Below are 12,162 nucleotides of genomic sequence, written 5' to 3'. Positions count from 1 at the left end.
TGTGCCCTAATTCAATTCCTATAAGAAGAAGCAATCCGGACACAGAGAGACACAATGAGTGTGCTCACAAAGAGGAAAGACCACGTGAGGACACTGCAAAAAGGTACCAGAAAAAGTATCTACAAGTCAAGAAAAGTGGCTTCAAAAGAATGTAACCCTGCTGACACCGTGATCTTGGATTTCAAGCCTCCAGAACTGTGAGAAAATAGATTTCTGTTGTTTAAGCCACCCAGCCTATGGTATTTTGTCACAGCAACCATAGCAAATTCATACACTCCTTGAACTAACTCTGAGAATTTTTCAACAGTTTGACCCTTGAACAACACTGGTTTGAACTGCAGGGATCAAGTTCAGTAAAAGTTACATGGACTGTCCTGACTCTCCTGTCTCCACTTTCATGTCCTCCCCCTCTTCCACCTCTGATACCCCTGAGACAGCAAAACCAACCCCTCCTCTTCCTCCTTTTCCTCAGCCTACTCAACATGAAAACAATGAGGATGAAGACCTTTAGGATAATCCACTTTCACTTAATGAATACTAAATATATTTTATCTTCCTTCCGATATTCTTAATAATATTTTTTCTCTTCTCTAGCTACTTTATTGTAAGAATACGGCATATAATACTTAGAGCATATAAAATATGTGCTAGTCGACTGTTTATGTTATCGGTAAGGCTTCCAGTCAACAGTAGACTACCAGTAGTTAGGTTTGGGGAGAGTTAAAGGTTATATGCCGATTTTCAATTGTAGGGAGGTCAGTACCCCTAACTTCTGCATTGCTCAAGAGTCAATGGTATTTATGCTCTCAGATTCCTTATATTTAAAATAGAGATAACAGTTTCTTTGAAAGTTATAAGATTAAAAACAATGATTTATATAAATAGCCTACTGTGCATCTAACACAATGCAGTGGCTCAAACATTAATCCTTTTCCTTACTTAGTCCTGCCTCTGCTGTTAAGTGAATAATCTTAGGAATGTAATTTCGCCTATGTTTTCTCTTCCAGTAGCCACCTAGTCTCTGTGTACATTTAATATGACAGAATATTTTTATAAATATTTATATGTAATATATTTTGTGAAACTATATACATTAAATGCAGTTATATTTAACAAGATGTATGTTTAAAATAAAAAATACATATGAAATCAAAACCATCTTAATCAATCTGGACTATACCGATGCCATTTCTGGGTGAATTCTTAGACTTGCTCTGCAAAACGTCATGGATTTTACCACTAAAACACTTCAAAGTCTAAATGTTCGTTCAAATATTATCTTAGGGATACATATCTGCTGAGCTTCCAAAAAGTTAACAGATGATCAGGATATATTAATATATGTTTTTCTCTTCCTACCTTCTAGCAAAGGCCCACACAAGAAAGCCACAGGTGCTTCTCTTACACCCTCCATCTTCTCTCCTCCCCACACTCCACCTTCCATTACATCCCATTCTCAGCCTTGTTGTGTCAGTATAGGTTTAATTAGTATCTTCCTAATACACTTTTTAAAAATTTATTTCGAAAGATTTTATAAACTAGTAAAGCTCAGCGCTAATGAAAACAAAATCTGTAACCATACTTGTAAAATGATACTAATTCAAGGAAGGGAAACTTTCAAAAACAACATTTTACCTTTCTTTTTCTATAGGCCCAATCCCCTAATCTTTTTATTTCTATCTTTTCACTTTTCCCCCACTCAAAAACCCAAAGCAAAATCTTTTCAGAAGCCCATGAAAAAAAGAAAAAGAATGAAAACAAATATGAGCTAATTGGAAAATGAACTGTTCTAGTTCAGTTCAAGTTTTTTGGCAACGATCCAGAATTAAATAAGAACAAGATCACATACCCACAGTGAAAAGTGAATATGTATATAGTATAAAAGTAAGTGGAGGACTAAACAGTTACACATCTAATTGAAGAAAAAGCTACCTTTGGTAATCAGGTAAAACCTGGAATTTTTCTCATATGTGACAGCATTTTGTGACTATCATAATCCCACCATGTAAGAGAATAAGTAATATAGCAAAGTTTTCAAAATGAGAAATGCTTGAAAAAACAGATAATAAAATTTGAGGAACCTTATCTTTACCATAAGTGGTAAATACACAAAAAGAGAAAAATAATTTGAAACAAAAAAGGACAGTCATAAATTTGTCTATCTAGTTCTTGAGATACAAGTGAAGCCAAGTATGATCAGTTATTTAAGAAACAGAACAATAAAAGAGAAAATAAAGAAGTAGACATCTATTAAAACTTCAGTTAGTATCTTTGGTGGACACTTAGTTAACTGACTTAATTCCACTCGCAACTCCTCTTGAAATACCTCCCAATGATTAATCTAGTGTAGCCATGTGACTTAATTCTGAACAGTGATATGTAAGCATCAGTCACTGTGTAGGACTTTCAGGAAAGTATTTAAAAATATGTAGATATCTTTAGATATAGAAGAGATATAGATTAGGGCTGGGAGCGGTGGCTCACGCCTATAATCCCAGCACTTTGAAAGGCCGAGGCAGCGGATCACCAGGTCAGGAGATTGAGACCATCCTGGCCAACATGGTGAAACCCCGTCTCTACTAAAATACAAAAAAATTAGCTGAGCATGGTGGCCCATGCCTGTAGTCCCAGCTACCTGGGAGGCTGAGGCAGGGGAATCACTTGAACCCAGGAGGCGAAGGTTGCACTGAGCCAAGATCATGCACTGCACTCCAGCCTGGTGACAGAGCAAGACTCCATCTTAAAAAAAAAAAAAGAAAAGATACAGATTAAATTCAGTCTTTGGCTTTTATCTCTTCTTGTTGTTTGGAACCTGATGTAATGTCTGGAAGCTCAGTAACTTTCATGTGACCATGCAGGGGTAAGCATGAGGAAAGAGGCCTACATGCTAAAGATGACAGACCTTCAAAATGGAGAGACTGTCTTCACTAGAACAACTCCAATCTGCCTATCCTCAGATTCTTGCTGCAACAGACAAATACATTCTTTTGTTTTTGAAGCTACTATAATTGGATTTTCTACTACTCATGGTCAAACACACTTAGAATTGTTACAGTCTCCTCAAAGAGATTCATAAGATAGTTCATCCATAAAACAAGAACAGTTTGCTATGAAAAAGGAACAGCCAGAGAATTTGAAACATAAGATTGGCAAATTAAAAAAATACAAAGGGAAGACTAAAAGAGTAAAATCATTTTCTCTCATTATAAAACAAAAAGCAGAAGCATAAAATATGAGAGGAAAGTTTAGATACATGGCAGATAAACTGAGGGGCATAAAATTTGGTCCAATAATGTATTTAGAGAGAAAAGAACAAATGGAAGAATAGAACCAAAAAATTTGAGAGAGCTTTTTTCCACCTCTGAACTGAAGTAAAGCATACACATGAAACTGAAAGGAAATACTAAATGTCAAACAAAATGAGTGGAAAAAATGTCTATAGTATGGCACATTATAAGGAAGTTTCAGAATGTAAGAATACTGAATAGATCTAATAAGCTTCCAAGAAGAAAATACAATAAATTTTATCTTCAAAGAAATTTTCATCAGACTTTTCATCATCAATAGAAGATGCTATTAGAAAAATGTATTAGCAATGTATTTAAAGTTCTATAGGCAAATGATTTTCAATGTAAAGTTGTGCATTCAACCAAACTATCATTTGAGGGTATAATAAATGGTATAATAAGGAGTCTGACTCCATTCTTCATATTTCAACACTGGAAGTTTTCAATCTCCACTCCTCTCTCTTCCCCTCTTTCCCCACATCTAGGCAAACTGATAAGAAGGACCCTGCACTTCCTCCCTAGGCACTATCAGGAATTTCAAATTCCCACCCTGGCTTTACCCGCTAACCACAATAAAGTCAGAGTCACTTGTTCCTTCCTTCACTCAAGTCATTTCTGATTGGCTTGGGTACCTGCCCTGCTATCCTCAGAAAGCCCCATTATGTGAGCAATAAACACTTTTTTTTTTTTTTTTTGAGACAGAGTCTCGCTCTGTCACCCAGGCTAGAGTGCAGTGGCCTGATCTTGGCTCACTGCAAGCTCCGCCTCCCGGGTTCAGGCCATTTTCCTGCCTCAGCCTCCCGAGTAGCTGGGACTACAGGCGCCTGCAACCACGCCCGGCTAATTTTTTGTATTTTTAGTAGAGACGGGGTTTCACTGTTAGCCAGGACGGTCTTGATCTCCTGACCTCGTGATCTGCCCGCCTCGGCCTCCCAAAGTGCTGGGATTACAGGTGTGAGCCACCGCGCCCAGCCTCAATAAACATTTTTATACCAACTTGGGGAATGTATGGTGTCATCAGTCTCAATACTTAAACCAATTTTGGGTGGAGAATTGATCCTGCCTACTGCAAAGCAACCTCAAGACAGAGGCTAAATAAATAATTTTCTAATATACAAGGCCTCAGAAACCTAACTTTCCATGCAATCTTTCTGAAAAAATAAAAATCTTTTGAAGATATTCTCCAGAAATGCACAAAATGTTCCCAAGATGATATCCACTAAAAAAAGAAATGTGATTCAAGACATAGAGGACTTAATCCAGGAGCATGATGAAAATAAATCCTGAGGTTTCTATGGCAGGTCCAGAAATGAGTCAGACCAAAATAGAATAGACAGTTAGAACTCTGAGAAGTCAAAATTTCTAGAACTTCAGGACAAATAGCATTATTAAGAAGTTTAAACTTCTTAATGATTTATAAACTTTTAAAATATATAAAAAAGGGTTTATATAAAAATGTTTCCTATATCAACAATAATAAAGAGAGATAATTGAAAATTTCAGGGGAAAAGCTCAAAAAAATTTAAAATTCAAACAAGTAAATTAAAATGAGAAATGATTTTGAGCATAAAATTTTTAAAAAACCATCTTTGATATTTGTTTAGTGATATAGAGTTATTATTTACTTATCTGTGATTCAAATTATATTAGTTGGTTCTTCAGAAAAAATATACCATAATTATTGTATTATAAATCTTTTAAATTACTTTTTAATTTTAGAATCAACCTACAGACAAAGCACAGAAGACTTACCTACAGTGTCAGAGTAGAATGCAATTGTTAAAAATCTCAACAATGAAAAACAACATCTTAGCTAGCAGATGCCTGAAATAAAGATGGAGAGGAGAAGAGGAGAGATGTAAAAAGGTGTTAACTGATTATTCTGAGAGTGGGAAATCAAAAGATACAGTGAACATTTGAAAAAACAAGAATGAGATTTAAGTACATTATTTAAAGTCGAAATAAGAAAAAATAGAACTAAAAAATGTAATCAATGAAACCTGGGATTCAAAGGGGAGAAGAAATGAGGAAAGGAAATAATGCACTAAATTCCTTACTTCTTAGAGCAGAGCATTATTAAAACTATTTACAATCATAGGTCAAGAAATAAGGCCATACTATTTGGAGTTCTAGTAGTCATCCCTAGAAAGACTAAAAACAATAAGAGTTCATTTTTAACTCTACCAGTTTGGTTACCTCTAGTAAGGGGGACTGCAAGGAAAAAAAAAACATTGAAAGTAGAAACTTTATTTAATTTTATTTTCTTCTAGAACATTTGCATTTTTTACCACGTTCTATTATTATACATTGACATATATTTAATTCCAGATCATCCATTTACTAAGTCTGTGACTTATGTGATATGTTTCAAATTACCTAACTTCTCTGTATCCCAATCATCTCATTTGTAAAACACAAATAAAAATTATACTTACTTCACGGATTGTTCTGAGAATTAAACAAAGCACAATCCTCCAATAACTCTGACCACCTGAACTTTCACCTTCTCATTTATGAAATAGTGTCTCTCTTGAATTAGCCCAAAGTAAAGCAGTATCAGGAGGAGAGTTACCAGAAAATGAGAAGTCATATTGACCTCATGGTGAGTTAAAAAAAAATGTATCTTCTATCTTTTTTTTTTTTAAATGAACCAATGCTAGCACATCCTCTCCATCCATCCTTTATATATGCTCTTTCTGGACCAAATATCAGGATTTTACATGTAGACTCATTAGGAGCCATCTGCAAAGATTTAGCCATCATTCTGGGTAATCAGGGTCAATGCCTTTGTGTAGGTTTTCTATATCCATAAGAGAATATGGATGTTCAAAACTGGAAAAAAGTCTGGAAGTGGATTCAACAAGGGCCCTCATTCCCTGCAGTTGGAAATCAAGAGCACTGATTTTAAGTAAAGGGGTACTTGAGTCATCCAAAATAAATCTTTGAGCTTTTTATACTTTTGAGCTCATTATCAACTTCTCTAAAAAGCCTACAGTAGATGTTAACAACTACAGTGACCATCTTTAAATTCTGTCTGCCCCTGGTCTGTGAATGTCATCTTCTGTTAGAGGTTTGCAAAGTTTTTATTTTATTATTACTATTACTTTTACAACAAGGAGAGTTTCTAAGGCTAAGTGACATAACTGGCAGCAAACTCATCAGAAACCCACCTTCCTTATCTGTAAGATACTCTCTTCAGCAGTTAGTAAAAGCACAATATGGAAGAAAGCCCATTTGCCCAATCCAGGATTAATAATAATGGTGCAAAGAGATGCTTTACTTTCTTTACTTTTAAGAGGAGTTTCAGGTGGGGACCTTCTTAAACACGAAATGCAAAATGCAGCCTATTAACTATTGAGTATGTGTGTTACAAAGAAAAATTATTTGTTATTTTACAGTGTCTTTTATAATAGAAAAAAATCTAAAACTGACAGCATTAGTGGCAGCCATAGAAAGGCACATACATGTCTTCTTCTAGGATCCTTAGCTTTAGCAAACTGAAACATAAGGCCAAATGATGATATTTTGGATGGTGCTTTATTGACAACATGTTTTTGCAAATATATGTAATTTATTTTTATTCAAAGATAAATTATTCAAATGAGAAATTATCTTAGAGCCTCTTAAATTTAAGAATCTTAGAGCAAGGCACTTACTATTAGCAACCCACCAAATCATGTTTATTTGAAATAATTCTTCCACATAATATATTCGATTAGAAAGGATTCATTGAATACTGTCTTTATTCTAATGCTTGTAGCATTTTGAGATGTGTGAGAAAAAAATAATTTAGAAGTTTGCAATAAATACATATTTAGAAGTTTATAAATAAATAATAGAAAATAAAAATAGCTGGAGATACTTCTGCAATTACTTCTTTGCACTGGTCATGAGCCTGCTCACCTATGGTGGTTCTAATAAACACCTTGTCCCCTTGGTACTGATAGTCTCACTCATTATTTACTCATCTATACCCTTAATAGGATGGTTTAGTCTTTCAAATCAGGGACTTTGTCTCTTCATCTTATATAAACAGGACGTAGTAAAAGTATGTGGTACATAGCACTCAATAAACAGCTATATATACATGAGCTTCCTCCAACCATAAGGCTCTGGAATCAGGCAATTGGGCTTCAAATACCTCTTGGGCAAGGTATTTAAGCTCTTCAAGCCTCATTTGCCTCATCTGTAAGTCAGAAACAATATTTACCGTAGTGTATGGTGATAGCTAAAGGAAATAGATGAAAAATTCCTAGCATATTTCAAGTAGTCAATAAACATTAGTTACTATCAAACATCTTAATGAACTGGTTTATCTTGGCCTCTACCAACATTCCATTCTTGAAATGCTGAATACTTAGAAAGTGTTGGACAATTGTTTAATGAATAAGTCAATAGACTAAAGCAATGTGGTATAATGAAATTAACATTAATAGAATTTGAAATCGGATAACCTGAGTTTGAGTCCCAGCTCTAAAAATTTAGGAAATCATTCAACTGTTTGAATTCTGTTTCCATACCTATAAAATGAAAATAATGATATTACTCCACTATTTCCAGAGACTTAAACTGGAAAATCTTTATAAAATGAAATATATGAAGCAATTATCATTTTATTATTATTGTTACCTAATATTAAAACCACCCATAAGAAGTAATCAATCAAACAAATTTGGATAACAGGTATAAAGACATAAAGAAACATGGTCTACTTCAGATTTTCATTGTTTAGCTGGGTGTGTTACCATCCCATAAGGAAATCCAGAAAGAGTAAGAGAAAAAGAGGACAAAAAACATTAGCAATATAGACAGAAGAGATTTGTCTATATTGTTCATTCAAATAAACTTGTTTATCTAAATAAATTTAAGTCAGTGCAGGAAACACAGTCTGTAATAACTAGTTTTTACTAACATCAATGCTTACTCTATGAAGGCAATGTCACTATTTTCTGAAAGGAGATTGCCTTCTGACCTCATAGGAAATATATTGTAGATCCAGAGCCAGAGAGACAGAAACAAAAGCTTCTTATTTTTCGGCTTTAGAAAAATCTCTTCATTGTCTGTATACATTTATCATTTTTGTCTGCTCAATTACATTGATGATTAACCTAAAATAATATCTCAGTTAAAAATGTATGTAAGTGTAATACAAATAAAATAATGCTAGTACATGAAAATAATATTCACCATTTTATAGTACTAGCTAAACAATACAAATATTAGATTGCTACCAAAGAAAATCATTTTAAAGTTTATCATTAGTTTTGAGTACAAAACTGACAACATTTTATAAATTGTGTATTTATTTAAAGTATTGGATATGATCATACATTACCTTGGAAATTTCTCAGCATCCATGAGTTTGTTCAGCACCTATGCTGCTTAAGCATATTATTGAACACCATTAAAAGTGTGATAGACAGATGTCTAAATGAAATATAGCCAGCCGCTGTGAGGCAGCCTGAACTAGACCCCAAAGTGGCTCACCCATTCTTATTTCAAGAATTTTACATGAAAAAGGATTCAAAGTGAAACTGATTTTTAATCTTGATAAACAATACTAAAACCCATTTTAAGAACTATCAGAGAAAAAGCATTATTTATATTTTAATATCTAATTTATATCCTAGAATTTATCTACAAAACTTACTGTTCCTTAATGGGTTTAAAAAATGATGTACATAGAAATACATTATGTAATGAGGAGTTTTAGCTGAGACTGTACTTATCTCCCGAAATTGCTAAATAGGCTCTCATTTTAAAGGACAAGCAGATTGTTTCTCTCGAAGTAGAGCCTCAGATTCTTTCTTTCCTGCTGAAATTGCAAGATCTTAAAAAAGCTAGGTTATGAAGGAAAACATTTTCTTGTGTCTGGAACTGTTATCTCTGCACATGAGGATTCTTTTAGTAAAATACCTTCTTTCCTGGACCTGGGAGTGTGCAGATAGGAAAGACATCAATTAGGATATACTCCTTGTGGAAGAGGTGAGTCAGCCCCAACCAGTTTAAAGCAAGGAGGAGAAGCTGAACCCTATCAAGGTGAAGCCAGCCAAAAGCTCAGCAGAGAGGTGCCCACAAGAAAGATATTAAGGGGCCTGTATCTGAGGACTCTGAGAGCACCCATATCTAGCATCCAGTCTTGAGGTCTGTGCACAAATTCCCTTCTGTGGCTCTCTAAGTCTTCAGTAAAGTTACAAGAATATAAACTCTGCAGTGGGAAATTTGGGGGCAACCTTGAGCTACTCTTGGAGAGAAAAATTTTAAGAGAGTGACAGCAACCTGTGAGCAGGTTGGCAAGGTGGCCCAAGGTGATTTTCAAAAGAGTAGGGCAGTCAAAAGCTGTCCATGAGCACAAGGGATAATTAGGATGGATTTGGGGAAATATGGAAGCATTCCCTCAACATTCCCAGGAAACTTTGATGAGGGAAACCAAAAACGATGAGACTTTGGGTACTCAGGCAAGATAAGGAGTTCCTACCATTACATCTTGGGTAGCATAAGTGGCCTTATTTTGCTTCAATCATCTGAAGCATAACCAGTCTCCTCTATTTACCACACATGCCATACAAATACACTATGGGCTTCAGGCCCATCACAGCTATTCCAAGAGTTGAGGGGACCAAAATATTGGTCAACAGTTGGGGAGTTCTGAGCTGACAGTATCCAATACAGTGGCCAGCAGCATTGTATGGCTATTGAGCATTTGCAGTGTAGCAAGCCCAAACTGAAAAGTGTTGTACGTATAACCCACACACTAGATTTAGAAGACTCAGTATAAATATGTATATATAATCTGTAATATATAATTAATAATTTGTAATAGATTACATATAAAAAGGATAACATTTTGGATAGTCTGGATTAAATAAAATATATTAAAACTAATTTCAGGCCAGGCATGGTGGCTCACGCCTGTAATCCCAACACTTTGGGAGGCCGAGGTGGGTGGATCACCTGAGGTCAGGGTTTCAGAACCAGCCTGGCCAACATGGCGAAACCCCATCTCTACTAAAAATACAAAATTAGCTGGGCATGATGCACATGCCTGTAATCCCAGCTACTTGGGAGGCTGAAGCAGGAAAATCGCTTGAACCTGGGAGGTGGAAGTTGCAGTGAGCCGAAATTGTGCCATTGCACTCCAGCCTGGGCAACAAGAGTGAAACTCTATGTCAAAAAAAACAAACAAATGAACAAACAAACAAACAAAAACCCACTAATTTCAGCTGCAATTCAGTTGACACACTAAACAATGCATCAGAGTCTCTCAACAGCAGAACTGATCAAGCAGAAGAAAGAAATGGTGAGCTTGAAAGCAAGCTATTTGAAAATACGTGGTCAGAGGAAATGAAAGAAAAAAGAATAAAAATGAATGAAGCATACCTACAAGTTCTAGAAAATAGCCTCAAAAGTGCAAATCTAAGAGTTATTGGCCTTAAAGAGGAGGAAGAGAGACAGACTGGGGTAAAAATTTTATTTGATTGAATAACAGATAACTTTCCAAAATGAGAGAAAGATATCAACACTAAAGTACAAGATGGTTGTAGAATACTAAGCAGATTTAACCCAAATAATACTATCAAGACAATGCATAATCAAACTCCCAAAGTTCAAAGATAAAGGGTCCTAAAAGCAGCAAGAGAAAAAAAACAAATAGCATACAATGGAATGCCAATGTCTGGCAGCAGGCTTCTCAGTGGAAACCTCCCAGGCCAAGAGAGAGTGGCAAGACATATTTAAAGTGCTAAAGGAAGAAAAAAAAAATTATCATAGAATAGCACATCCAGCAACAATATCCTTTAAACATGAAGAAGAAATAGACTTTCCTAGTCAAACAAAAGCTGAGGGATTTCATCAATACCAGAACTGTCTTACAAGAAATGCTAAAGGGAGTTCTTCAATCTGAAAGAAAACATTAACAAACAATAAGAGATCATGTGAAGGTACAAAACTCATTGGCAATAGTGAATACACAGACAGACATAGAATATTATAACCCTGAAATTGTGGTGTGTAAACTACTCATATCTTGAGTAGAAAGACTAAAAGATGAACCTATCAAAAATAGTAATTATGACAACTTTTCAAGACCTAGACAATATAACAAGATATAAATAGAAACAAAGTTAAAGTGAATGTGATGAGATTAAAGTATACAGTTTTTGTTAGTTTTATCTTTGTTTTTGCAATCAGTGTTAAGTTGTCATCAGTTTGAAATAATGGGTTATAAGATGTTATTTGTAAGCCTCATGGTAACCTCAAATCCGAAAACCTACAACAAATACATGCAAAAAAAAAAAAAAGTAAAAAATTAAGACATACCACCTGGAAAAATTGCCTTCACTAAAAGGAAGATGGAAGGAAAGAAGGAAGGAAGGAAGGAAGGAAGGAAGGAAGGAAGGAAGGAAGGAAGGAAGGAAGGAAGGAAGGACCACAAAATAAAAAAAAAACAGTATCAAATATCAAAATGGCAGGAGTAAGTCCTTACTTATCAATAACATTGAATGTAAATGAACTAAACTCTCTAATCAAAAGAGTGGCTGAAGGGATTAAAAAAAACAAGATCCAATGATCTGTGGCCTACAAGAAACACACTTCACCTATAAAGACACACATAGACTAAAAATAAAGGCATGGGAAAAAGATATCCCACACAAATGGAAACAAAAAAGAGCAGGAGTAGCTATACTTACATAGGATAAAATAGATTTCAAGACATAAACTATAAAAAGACACAAAGATGGTCATTATATAATAATAAAGGGGTCAATTTAGCAATAGGATACAATTATAAATACATATACATAAATATTAAAGAAAATTAATAATAAAGGTCAGAGCAGAAATGTATGAAATTGAAATGAAATAAACAAAAATA

This window comes from Pan paniscus, chromosome 14 (assembly GCF_029289425.2).
Source record: "Pan paniscus chromosome 14, NHGRI_mPanPan1-v2.0_pri, whole genome shotgun sequence".
Classification (NCBI taxonomy): domain Eukaryota; kingdom Metazoa; phylum Chordata; class Mammalia; order Primates; family Hominidae; genus Pan; species Pan paniscus.
The sequence above is the reverse complement of the archived record's forward strand: the minus strand, read 5'-3'. Positions refer to the sequence as shown.